This window comes from Haemorhous mexicanus, chromosome 1 (assembly GCF_027477595.1).
Source record: "Haemorhous mexicanus isolate bHaeMex1 chromosome 1, bHaeMex1.pri, whole genome shotgun sequence".
Lineage (NCBI taxonomy): Eukaryota > Metazoa > Chordata > Aves > Passeriformes > Fringillidae > Haemorhous > Haemorhous mexicanus.
In genome coordinates, this window is record NC_082341.1 from 29,709,598 (window position 1) to 29,723,485 (window position 13,888).

The 13,888-nt window shown below is 40.0% G+C and overlaps 1 long non-coding RNA gene across 2 annotated transcripts in view; it reads left to right on the forward strand.

Annotated features, from left to right (window-relative positions):
* The window catches only part of LOC132326257 (uncharacterized), a 70,526-nt gene that overhangs the window by 12,899 nt on the left and 43,739 nt on the right, over positions 1-13,888 (forward strand). For both annotated transcript variants that reach the window (XR_009486181.1, XR_009486182.1), the window contains exon 6: positions 13,473-13,641. This is a non-coding gene — a long non-coding RNA (uncharacterized LOC132326257). The remainder of the gene's footprint in view (positions 1-13,472; positions 13,642-13,888) is intronic.

Here is a 13,888-nt window from a genome sequence, read left to right on the forward strand (position 1 = left end):
GAGTAGCAGGTGTGGGTGAGTGCACCAGCCTTCCTTCTCTGTACCTTGGTTTCCTGGAGGAAGAAGCTCCGATACAGTGGCCAGACCCAGGCATCATGCCTGAGGCAACAGGGATTGCGACTGCAAAGGACAATACCATCCGTACCTGCTCACCCAACAGTCCTATTCTGGCACTTTACACCTGACTGGCACAATAATTGCATTTTCCAGCCCTGCCTTTGTCCCTGCCTGTGATCAACAGGCTTTTCCTGAGTCCTGGAGATAACTTCACAGTTTAACCTACTTTAATGCAGCTTTCCGCAGCAGGCACTGAAATTCATATCCACTCTTCACATCTCGTATTCCCAGTGATTCCCCCACAGTTGCTGGCTTGGGGCAACAAGTCTACAGAACTTGTGTAGCTGTGTTCTGGTATAGCCAGCATAAATTGCTGTTTTCCTGTCAGTGGACACGTTTGGACATGAAAGTATTAAATCTATGAGAGAAAAACTTTGAGAATGCTGTTTGTGTCTTTAACATTAATCATCATCACCACCCACACTTTTAAAGATATTCCAGAAAATTCTGTGTCAGATAACACCATATGTGATTAAGGTATAAATTCCTTAGCTTTGAGTATAAATAAAGAGCAATGTGTTTACAAAATATTATGATTGCCAGTTATAATTTAACTGCCAATCATGATTTAATAAATTATTTTGTCACTGTAAAATATTAGTAAGAAAATAACAAGAAAAAAAATTTTTTTTTCTTTAACTGCAATCTCTATTATTCCAGAAAGTTTTTAACCATAGAAGAGAGAATTTTGTTATCTTAAGTGCTCTTGAAAGACAATTTTTGCACATGTGAAAAACAGGGCAGGGTGTAGCAACAGATTGGATTATTTTGATGAAAAGTCTCACAGGTTGCCAACACAGTGATAAATGTTCTGTGCTACTGAACTGCTTATGTGCCTTTTGCCTTTTGTTTTCTCCTCTCTGCTTTCTACTTGGACTATTATTCTCTTTAACTGGCATTTGGAATGCAACCAGAAAAGTAGATTATTTACAGAGGAGATTAAAAATTACCGTCCAATTGAAAATTTCTGCCTGATTCTAAATTCCCAAAAGAACCCATCAAACAACTTAAATCTAAATAGTATTTGAAACCATGTTAGCCAGATTTTAAAATTCACAGGTAGTTACCAAGTTCCCAGGTAAGTGAAAATATCTCTCAATTCAAAACAAAGGCAAAATATTTAACTGATTTGCCTAACCTCACAAACCCTAAGGAAGTCTGTGCTGCACCTCTCTGAGGATTATATTATATTGTCCCATATGCTGGGTACACTCTTGCAACTCTCTCTGGGGAGATGCACCTTTCCTGTATCCCCCAGCAGGGAAGAAGGAAGCTAACCCTTTGAAGGGGAGCTCTAATTAAAAATCCTACATCCCACCAAGGGCAGAGACTAAAGAGAAATTTCATGTGCTGACTTTCTTTTTCCTTGGCTCTGCAGTAATGCTGTTTAATGATACTCCCTGCTCTCTCAGTTAGCTCTTTACAATAGTGCATAAAATGAGAAACTAGACAAAACTGAAAGTCACATGTAACGAGAAAGAATTTAACACCCAACAGTTGCATGTTTTAGGTCTTTGCCCCTCTGCTATGAGAAACAAATCAATTGTGTGCTACAGATTTACACTCTGTTAACTTTTGTGTCTATAGATGACATCAAGATAATATTTTTGAATCAGGTAAGAGAAAAGGAATGTAATTTTCCATTTGAGATCTTTTTCAGGGGTGAAGGGAGGGGGTGATATTTTTTCTGATTCTTTTAAGACACATTTTCCTTTCTCCAGACATAGCTCCTTGCTTTTCTACTTGTTCAGCTGATCTGAATCTTATTGATTTTTGATGCAGTATCTATTCAAAAAGGAAGTGTTTTGCATAGGCTTTATTTTATAGCTTTGTATTTGTGCCCTTTAATTTTTGACCTATTGAAAGTTCTTGGAGTACATAGCTGCCTGCAAGCAGATGCACTATCTTGTCCAACCACACAGTGCTTTCACAAGAAATGCTTTAAAGCTGTTTATGCAATATCCTTGCATACTATCGCTTAGTTATCTTATCTTTTGACGTGTATTAATAAGAAGACGCTGAGTAAATAATTTCACCCCCTTGAAGTGCCTGACTTATTTCCATTCTGCAGCTGGAAATCACCAGAGCATGAAAAACAAGCACTTCAATTACCGTCTAGCAGTACTTAAAATATAAATCTGTGTGAGCAAGGAATGTATTTTGTCCATATCCTTGATGCAGTTGAGATCATAGGGCCCTCAGAGTGCTAGCAGCATTGTGCTGGTGAGATACATGGTGTGGTGTGCAGAGGACACACCCACCCCCACAGGGCAACACTTTATTTTTTATTGCAATGGCATCTTGAGCAAAGAAAGCAAAATTCAGCAGCGCATTTGTAGGGTAAATAAAGGCCTTTAGTTTAATAAGAGCAATGCTACTAAACCAGGAAGTAAGTTTTAAACGTATATTCTAGTTCTAAGTTGCAATAGGTGAATTTTTCTTGCATCTGCACTGCTGTTAAGGTTTTTGTTTAAGAGGTTGTGTTTAGAGGCACGTTTGTTATAGCTTAAGAAGTGGAAGTAAACCTATTACAGCAGCCTGATCTGGCCTCCTTTGCTAGGACTTTCATTGCCTTCAGTGGGAGCTGGATCATGCACTTAATGCCGTGGTCATTTGCCTTGGGAGGCTCACTTAAGAGCTCTTTAGTCACCTTTCTGGAAGCTTTCAAACTGTTGAGTCTAAGAGTTGGCAAGAGGTTTGAAACTGAAAAAAAATCCTGGCATCAGACACCTGGTAGCATCATTAATCACTGGTGGGGGAAAAAAAAAGAGATCAGGGACACAGTGCCAAATCCTTGTTTGGCTCCATCCATTTTTATATAATAGATGTGCATAATGCCTTATCAGAGCACAGAACTCAGCTTTCTTTAATATGTAGACATAAAATGCTTCAAGCACTAAGAAACAAATAGCAGCATGAGTTCTCTTAAGTGCCAAAGGATTTTTTTTTTTTTTTTTTTTTTTTGCTTCCTTCCACAGCAATTCTAAAACACATTACAGGCTGTTTCTGTGATGTGGGGAACAGGTCTGCTCGGGCCAGAAAAGCATGTCTGCCTCCAGGATCTCTCTTTTGTGATAATTGCCACGGTATTACAGTTTTCTTCTGCAGTGACAGGAAATGAAATTCAAATTTTGCCTTTCTGCTTAGCCCACATAGATACTTAGCCAGACATGGTAAGTACCATAGTCTGCAATTATGCTAGCTGAGAGTCTATTATCCCTTCAAATCCATGGTCAGCACAGAAGGGAAATCTGAAAGGACTATTTCAGTCATTTAGGGTGTATGTTTCTCTGGCACACTCATAATCTGACCAAAGCCATTATTTGGAAGTCAGTTGCACTCAATCATTTTGCCTGCTAATGAGGAGTTACTGAATCCTCCAAGCATTAATCCCATTTAGGAAAACACAAAGGCAATCTGTACCTTGTATCAAGCAATTATGATTGCATTGAGCTTGAGGAATTCAGTTATTTGTTGGAGGTTGTTTTTCCCACAACAGGCTCTGTAAATAGAATTACCAAGCCTTTCAAATGTTAATTTGTTAGGAAAAATATAATGGCTAATAAAGACAATTAGGTTTGTATTGTAAATATTGGACTGCAGGATGAAAACTGCCATAGCTGGTGAAGAAAGCATGGCACAACTCTATGGAACTGCTAAGGCTGGAAATTATCTTCCTAACTGGAAAAAAAACACGTAGGTATTAACATCAGTCACAAAAATATGTTTCATGCAAGGTAAACATAACGCAGGGTCAAAGAAAATGTGGCCTGATATGAGCATTTTTTTTCATACAATGGCAGTTAAGCAGGGAATACTGAAGATTGGAGACTGCAAATTGAAAAACATGGAAAGAACTTCGAGTCAGCCTGCAGCTGGAAAAATACATCATGCAATAGATGAGCAGCTAGCTCACAGGTAGGGTGCCAAAAGTTATAGTAAATGTGGTTAAATCAGACTGGTGACTGGTCTCTGGTGGGGGTCCACAGGGCTCCACTTTGGGTCCAGAGCACTTCAGAACCTTCATAAAGGACTTGGATGCAGGACTGGAAAGTAAGTTTGCCAAAGACACTGATTTGGGAGGAGCCAGTGACTCCCCCAAAGGCAGAGAGGCCCTGCAGAGAGACCCCAACAAATTAGAGGGCTGGGCAATCACCAACCATATGAAGTTCAACAGCAACAAGTGCTGGATTCTGCACCTAGCATGGGACAACCCTGGATGTATGGACAGAGTGGGGAATGAGAGGCAGGAGAGCAGTGCCAGGCAAAGGGACATGGGGGTCCTGGTGAGTTGAACATGAGCCAGCAGTGCCCTGGAAGCCAGGAGGGACAAGGGTGTCCTGGGGACATCAGGCAAGGGAGGCGATTGTTCCACTGCTCTGCACTGGGATGGCCTCACCTCAAGTGATGTCGCCAGGTTTGTTTGGGTGCCACAATGCAAGCAAAATATAAAATTATCAGAGGAAGGCCAAGGAAGGCAAAGAGGAAGGAAAGATGGTGAAGGGCCTTGAAGGGTAGCCATCTGGGGGGCAGCTGAGGTCACTTGGTCTGGTTAGCCTGGAGAAGAGGAGACTGAGGGGAGACCTTATTATACTCTACAACTTCCTCCTGAGGGGAAGAGGAGGGGCAGACACTGATCTCTTCTGGTGACCAGGGACGGGACCCAAGGGAATGGCCTGAAGTTGTGTCAGCAGAGGTTTAAGTTGGATATGGGAAAGTTTCTTCACCCAGGGGCTGTTTGGGCACTGGAACAGGCTCCCCAGGGAAGTGGTCACAGCACCAGCCTGATTGTGCTGTTAGCACAATGCTCTCAGGCACGTGGTGTGACTCTTGGTGTTTCCTGTACAGGGCCAGGAGCTGGACTTCAATGATCCCTGTAGGTCTCTTCCAACTCAGCATATTCTGTGATTGCATGATTTGGTGATCAGTAATATGGCACTGCTAGGAAAAAACATAACTCAAATAGAAGAGCATTGTATAAATAAAAGTTTGGAGCTTGTAACCCTTTACACCATGCTCTTTGTGCCTTGGCAAGAACCCAGCTATGCTTATTTGCACCAAAAATTAAAAACAAATAGGTAGGCAATTTTAAGGTCTGAGTAGTTCAAGGATGTCAAAGTATGTCTTGGGAGGAAAACACTGACAGATCTTTTTCCTCCTATTAAAAAAAAAAAAAAAAGTGATTGTAGACTGTAATTTATTCACTTTTAATATTTTTCATTCAGAAGACAAATATTGTTTATAAAATTGAGAAACAGAGGTAAAATGTTGTACAGTGTGTATAAATCATGGAGTCTTTGATGTCTGCAAGTTTATGCTCATATTAGTAACTTGTCTGGTCCCAACTATGTTGCTATAGAAGTTGTTTACCGAGTGCAAAACAGGACAGACTTCCAGTGTTTGCTGCTTCTGCTTCATCCAGAAATACTGTGAGAAAAGTGCACAGCTGTTTCAGCACTTCCTCTTTCAGTCTCTCTTGGAACAGGAGCTCAGGGAAGTGGGCAGAGGAGAAGTCAGCTAGAGAAGGGCTTTGTTACAGCTGGAGAGAGACACTTGAGAGGAAAATAGTGCAATCTACAGTAAGAGTATCAGCTCAATGCCTGTCCTTCAGACTGCCAAGTCCAGTTCAAGTGAACCTCATTCCCTTCTGGCTATCCTTGCTCCCTGCTGTCTTACTCTCTAAGTGAGACCTCTGTAGGACAGAGATCAGGAAAGAGTAATTGGAAACTCTGAAAGCGTGGGGCCTGTCCTGTAATCTCATGTGTCTTCACTATTGGTTTTTGTTAGCAGAAGAAACACCAGGCTCACTAGATTCCTCAAGCAAAAACCACAAGCATGTGTTTTGAAAATTCAGCCAAATGTGAAAGGTGCTCTACAAATTAATCAGATATAAATCACTCATCCTTTTATTGTTTGGTCTCCACAGAGATCTGAGATATTTTTGAGGTTCTCTAGCCTTTTCCAAGGTCAGATTTATATCTAGACAAAGCAGAGCAGAAATACTGCCAATGTAGCATGTACTTATTTCCAACGTGAATGGCAAAAATCAGCTTCCTCCAGGTTGTGACAGACTTCAAATTGCTCTCCTTGACCATGAGCACAGGAAGAAGGGAAAAGGGCTACATATGTGTCATGAGGCCACTTTAATGACAAATTAAAAATTGAGAAAAAACTGTTGTTGGATCCAGATATCCTTAGCAAAAATGTCTGTGAGATATGTGAGATGTGTGTCAGAGATATGTGTCAGAGATATGTGTCTGAGATGTGACTCCCCTCTTACCAAGAGACTGCTGACTCCACATTTGAGCTCTTTATTTCCAATTACTTCTCAAGGTAGCTCACTTGCACAACTCTCAGTCCCTGCATTTTTTTTTAATTTATTTTTTTTAATTTGCTGCTGTCACAGATGCTTGCTTACACAGCACACTGACTTCCAAGGATGTGAGCAAGGGTCTACTTTATCCAAACCCCCACTTGCAGAAGGGTGCCAGCTCTAAATGTTACTGAGACCCCATGCTGGGCTCACACTGATGATCCCAGCAGTGCAGCAGGAGCAGACCTTTCTCAGGGTGGTGTTTTCACAGCTGTGCTTACCTGTATGGCTTCAGGCTCATCTCGGTAGGAAAGACACCAGAGTTTAATGAACATAAAAGTCCAGCATGAGGAAGGAAACTGCTTTGGCCTTTCTGCTTTTCCAAGAGCAGAACCAGCCTCACAGGAATCACTCAGATTGAGTATGGGTAGCACACTTTAATTCTATAAAACTTGAATTCACTACAATGAAGCATCCACTAATGATAATTTTTAATCTCCTTCCCTGTTTATATTCTAAGGCAGACCCCTGTGTTGCTTGTGTCCATATTTTAATGTGTTTTTGGTGTTGCCATCACTTGTTCACAGTGGCAGAATATTTTGATTAAAGATCATATATAAATGTTCTGGGATGGGAATATGAAATGCATGTACGTGTGTGTGTGTGTGTGTGCGTGTGTGTGTGTGTGTAAGTCTGCATATCCTATTTTTTCTGACCTCCAGAGATGATATAATACTGGGCTGGCAGTTAATATCTGTTCTGCCACTAAAAATGCAAGGAAAAAATCTGAAAATACTGAACTTTCAGAACTGTTAAAAAAGCATACTTGTGTTTGCCATTTTTTTATAAGCATGCATGTAAAACCCTTTATGTAGATAATCACAGTAACTAAATATCCACATTTTTAATTTAAATGCAATAGTTTTCAGGGCTGGCAGATCAACTTTAATTTGAAAATCAAGTAAGACTGTAGGGAACTTATTCAGAAAGAACAATAAAAAACAGATGTCAAGAAGGTGTATGCTATAAAAACAAGATGGACAGGACAGTTAAGAGATTATAACAGAAAAAGGTTGTATCAAAACAAACCGTTTGAGGCAGTGATTGGATGGTCTGAATTTTGTGAAACTAGAGCAAGTAAAATGAGAGATAAGGTCTTTCAAATTCTACATGACCTCAGATGTGAGTGCAGAAGTATTTCTGTTGTGGCACTGGAATCACAGATGTGGTCTCAGATGATGGAATTGAGAATTAAATTTGTCCCAGAAAACTATACCTTTTAATGACTTTACAGTTCCTCTCACTTTATTAAAAAAAAAAAAAATTTAAAACATCATGCTTACTATGGAAGTGATTGAGCATGACCAGGAGCAGAGCCAGGCTGTGGTAGTCACCCTGTCAAGAGACAGTTTACATGCTGAAGAAAGTTACCTGAGAAAAAATAACTCTGAGAGCCATCTTTGTCCCCATGTGATGATGAGAGGCAGCAGCTGTCAGCACTCCCTAAGTGGAGAGCAGGGATGTTCCCTCCTTAGCACAGTGATTAACAAGACCTGCTCAGCCAGCGCTGTAGGAGGGTCTGTGGGCATGGCCTGCAGTGAGAAACCTTGCAGAAAAGAACAAGCTGTGAACCTTTTCCTCATGCCTGCCTCCCTCTCACTCTGGGCTGGAGGGAGAAGGACTTTTCCAGTTCTGATCCATAGCTGGATCTTCTCTGTCAAACCTAAGGGCTCCATGTCGTGGCTTTTGAAGGAATCATCTGACATTGCCTTTTTCTCCCTGTGTGTTTGATGGTGGGGTGAGTACAGGCAATATGACTCTGCAGTACAGTAATGCTTAGGGTACCTGATGAAATGGAAATCCTGGGATTCAGTATCTTTTCAGCTGAGGAATTTCAACCTACACTCTTATACACCCCAGAAGAGCCTTACTTTAGAAGCATGATATTCTCTGTCCCCAGTGCTGCAGCTGGGCTTTAAGCTAAAAGGAGAGAGTCACAGCAGTCTTTCTCCAGCCAGAAGTAATTATTAGAAGGTGATGGCTTTCCTGACATTTTTTGAGCATCTCCATCTGCTTCATGGGCAGTGCAATTGCTCAGCCCAGAGCAATCCCTTGGCTCAGTTGTTTGTGTGTTCACAGGAACATTTGGGTGTCAGAGCTGGGTGCAAGGGCAGACTCAAGAGACTGATTCTCTTATATCAAGGTGCTCTGGAGGATGAATGACAGCAAATCTTTTAGGGAGATGGGAAACCTTAAATTGAAAAAAAACAAAAAAAAAAACCTTAACAGCAAAATGCTTAACTAAAACACATCAAAATGATGGGGATTGTTTCAACACAGGAATGTTTTCCTAGATCGGGGCCTCCAAGAATTTACAGGCAAGTTCTTAAAACTTCAGGCAAACTTTCCCCTAAGAGTCAGTAATCAGCAGTCACTACACACAATCTATTTTTCTAATAAAGTCTTCATTAGGATTCATACGAAAGAAGCAAATTGTTGGACTGTGCACAGTGTTATTTCTAAGAGGGTGAAATGGGGAAAAAAAGTTGTATGATTCAAAGGGTAATGCAAGTAGATTCTGAGGCAATTCCTGGAATTTCTGACTTATGAAGCATTTACTAACACTGAGTTACAAATAACTACTAGAATGGATACTGAAAATCACTGTTTTGTTACTGGTGATTCTAACAAACAGAGGAACTACTGTAGAGGACTAATTTCTAGTCTGATATAGTCTCAGTAAATCAGAATATGACGACAGCCCCTAAAGGGGAAGTGGTCACTTCTTATAAATTGCCAGATCTTTAGGTTCCTTTTTACAGTCATCTCCTTCTAGCAATCTTACAATCACAGAAGAGAGGTGTGATCTCCTTTTTTCTTTTTTCCTTTTTTTCTTCTCCTCTCCATAACGAATAGACCACAAATGCTTAAGGTTCTTGTTTTACTTTCATTGCTAATGCTGGAGAAAAAAAAATAAGCACATATATTCAACTTTTTCTAAGGCACATATAGTGACACTGAGAATATTTGTGGAGCAGAGTCATTATTTGGCTCCAAGTGCCAAAAGAATATTTATTCAGCCTTTTTGCATAATATAATCTAAAGAGGGGCAAGTGACATTTCAAAAGGTAAGACTGCTTCCTCTCCCAAATTTCTGCTTTTAATTAACTGAAATTCAATGTGGAAGTGTGTTTTGTTTCCTTTCCCCCCGTTTTCCTGGGAGCCTTAAATGCTGTACCAGCTCTGAAGAAGCTGTTTGTCACCAGACTTTGTGAAGTGCTGCCATTGTGTCTAATAACATTGACATATTTATCACTCTTGGCAAATTGTTTCTGTCATCACTGGATGCTGTTCACCTTCATTTTAATTTGTTCTTTCCACTTAACTCTAAAGAAACAAACCAGCATTTTTATGACATCTCCTTTTCTTGTTAACACACAAATGTCCCAACCTGCACATCAGTAGAAATCCCTGGGACACCCTTTCTAAACATACCTCTGTTTATCACAGGGATTACCACATTTCCAAGAAGGAATTTTTCCAAAATTTCTGTCAGAAAGTTTTGTCTAGTTGGCTTTACTGATCCAAAACATTTACTGAAACAGAAAGCCAGAAGGTCCTTTTAATTTCATGTCATTTATGTCTGGGTTTGCTTGTGGTTTTCCAGTGTAATCACTGATTGAGGAGGTAGGATTTACAGTCCCAAGAGTAATGGAAATAACACTTACCAGGCGTGGGCTAAATGGTCACCACTCTCAGCTGTGCTGCCTGAGTTTCCTCTGCTGCCTTTCCATCAATATTTCATCAGGTGGTGCTTATAGGTGAGACACACCAGTTCCTTTCACACCATGCAGGACAGGACCCACCTTACACTGCTTAGTGAAGATACAGCTGCTAAATATTTGCTCGCAATTTTTTTCTCTTGGGACAGACAAGGAAAAAGATCTTCCACAATTCACAGTGGAAAAAATGATGGGCTGCAGGTACTCAGGTGCTTCTGTGTAACAGATTTATCCAGTGGCTCAGTTGGATGCTGCTCCAAGGGGAATAGGCTGTGTCTCTCAGAGACCTACTGGCATGGCTAAGTTGTTGCACCTCAGATTTGGTCTTGGTTTTGGCTTCTGATTCTTACTGTCCATCCTCTAACTCTAAATGCTTCTTGCAAGAGCTGATTGCTTGTCAAAAGAATAATTTGGTAGTAATGGACAGTCACACAGCCTACACAAAAAAACAAAACAAAAAAGACACTGGAAACAAATATATTAGGAAGATCTGGCAGGAAAAACATCAATTTTAAGAGTAGTTTTAAGAATGTGAACTAGATCTTCTCTGAAGATCACGAAAATTTGATTGAACTCTTCCTTACCTATGCTGTTACTACATATCCGTGTCTGCCCTTATATATTTTCTAGTGTTGATCAGAAACAGAAGTAAAATACTGAACACTGAAATAAGTATCACCCTGAAGTGTTCTCTCCATCTTGTTGCAAAAACAAAAAAAAAAAAAAGGAAAAGGAAGTACAAGAAATTAAATTTGAACGACTCTTGCAAAATTTCCAACACAATTTTGCAGAGCCAGGAGATTAAAATACAGAACTTACTGATGAAGAGCTAATATTTTCATGCTTGTGGAAATATCCAGTCCTTGACAGTGTATATTAAGGTTACAAGTTTTGGAAGTTCAGCTTAATTTTGTAACTAATTATTAGGAGGGAATACAGGTGTACAGGTGAGGTGTTTCCTAAGGTAAGATGTGAGGAAAACAGGACAGAAGGGAAATCTTAGCCCAGCTAAAAGAGGAAAAGGAAGGATAATTAGGCTAAGATTAAAGCGATTAGCTCAGTTGGTTAGAGCATGGTGCCAATAATGCCATGGTCATGGATTTGAGCCCTGTGCAGTCTATTCGCTTAAGAGCTGGACCTGATGCTCCTTTTCAGTCCCATCAAACCCAGAATATTCTGTGATTCCATGAAAATGCAGATCAAGCCTGGAAAGCAAAAAGGTGCATATAAAAGATGGACTGTTCATGTGAATGTGTGGGATTGGCTAGTGTGAGTAGTGAGTGCTAACCAATGGCTGTGTGCAGTCAGTGGTGTTACTGTCGAGCTGATAAAACAATGCTTACTGGCCTCCACCCTCACCAGATAATTTATTTTCTGCCAGTGCATATCATGCCATTTTTACATGAATTGTGGGTATTGTGGATACAGACCTCAGCAGGATGGTGTCAGCCCTGAGGGATGGCAAAAGCCACAGCTGCATGGTAGGGATCTCGTTTTGAGGAAAGTCAGACTGGTCCCAGCTTTGCTGTGTTGCATCCTTCCTGGCATTAAATGAAGGATGAGCTCTGAAACTCATGGAATTAATTAGTGTTTTGTACCTTCTGGAGAGAATTTAAAGGCAAAGTTATCAGTATGCAGCACCTGGGTGCTGGGTGGATGAACACTTTTGGTGATCACGGTGAGAAGAGATTTATCAGTGGAGAACTTGAGTTGCTGAACATTTGTTTATGCAGTCAGTACTAGACAGTAGATGAAATAGAGCTTGTTTGGTTTGTCTACTTTATGTAGGCTTCTTTGTCACCAATAAGAAATCCCTAGAGCCTGGCTTGAAGCATATTGTTAATGGCACACATATAGAGGTGAGTACACTTGGCCTTTGTGATCTATTTCCTTTACTAAGTCTTCTAACCAAACATCTGCATAGGCAAGAAGAAGGAAAGAGATCCCATTTCATTAGCACTGACTTTGACAGAGGTAAACCAGTGTATGTCCCAGTCAAAAAGAGCTGGGAACGAGGTACAGTGTTTCTGTCTTTCACCTCATCTGGGACATAAAATGATGAGGAACAGATTTAGCCAAAGTCACCTCCTTATCCCATTCTTACTTGAACCCACTTGTGGATCTGTGCCTTTCAGCTACTCCATTAAAGGTGTGTTTTTGATGATAGCCAGCATTGCTTGGCAAATAAGAAGCAGTATATTGTTATGGGCTCTGCACATAGTCTGTTATACTTTCCACACACAAGGAGCAACACAGATGTTTTCAGCTTAGTCCCTGGGCTGCCCTTAATGCTATGGGAGTAATAAAAGATTTGATTGCTAGCAAGTGTTTATTCTAAGGTTTGAACACCTTACAGATTTCTTCAGGTGATGAATTTCTTATATAAAAAAGTGAAATGCGTAGAGCCAGAATCTAGCTGTGCAGTCATTTTCCATGAAAAACTGGGCATTTTGTTCCTGTAATTTAAAAATCAGGATATAAGAGAGTATTTTTACAAAGAAGAAAGCAAAATTTTTCTTGGTTCTTTAGCTTGATGAATTAAATAGCTATTACATATTCTATCTTCAAGTTAATAAGTAATTTAGGCTTTTTGTGCATCTCCTGCATAATATGATTTTCATTTGTATAATTTTATTGATTCAGAAGTCAAGAGATAAGTGATATTAATTTTACTGATTGTAAAATATTATTCAGGGGCTATTAATACTTGCTGAATTACTCCCATCCCAGTTTGGTAAACATACCTACTTCCACCTAGAGGTAGAGTGGTGGGGAACAGCATGAGAGCGTGTACACAGAGAAAGAAAATATTCTGATATGATGGACACTTAGCTAGGTAAGAAAGAAAAGGAGCTTTAGAATGTGTTCTGAGATATTCAGTAATCTGCAATTTTAGCCTTTTTCTCATCTTTTGGGTGAAATATCAGGCATTATTTTTTACAATGCTCTAGTACTCTTTCACAATTAGAGGGGTTAGCTCTGGAGTCCTGGGCAAGTGCCAGTTGGCACAGCCTGTACTGACACTGCTGCTACATGGGTGTAGTATTTCTTCTTATACCCTGTTCTGTACTTCTCTTCTATGAAATGCTCTTCCAGAGCTTTCACTGCTAAGTGATATTATCCCTCTGACATGCAATTTATAAATCAATTTGTAAAGAGTGGTGAATGCCTTGATCTCTGGATTAGAGATGATCTATAAATAATCACCACCTTCTTTTTCTCTTTCTTGTTTGTTTTTTTTTTTTTTTTTAATTTCACAGACAGAATTGTCACAGTCCTAAATGAATTTCTGTTATAGCTTATTATTTTGGAGTGCCATGTCTGAGCATGTAAATCCTCTGGGTCTGCTGGATGAGCTTTCTCTATGGACAGAGAGAGGATGTGTGGCACAGCAGTTCCAGCAGCTTTAGCAGTGGCAAAGCACTGGGGGTGAGTTACAGAGCCCTTGATCATGAGACTGGTCAGCATTTATTGAGGCAAATGCCAATTCTTCCACTTACTTTGCAGTAGTTGTACTTGGTAGTGCTTCCCAATGTCTTCTTATGTCTGGCTATGATTTTACCAGAAAAATTATTGAGAAGCAGAAAAAGAATTATTTGAAGATATCAGTTCATTTATTTGAAGATATCAGTTCATTCTAGTGAAATCTCTTCTATGGGCAGGTCATGTTTAACTC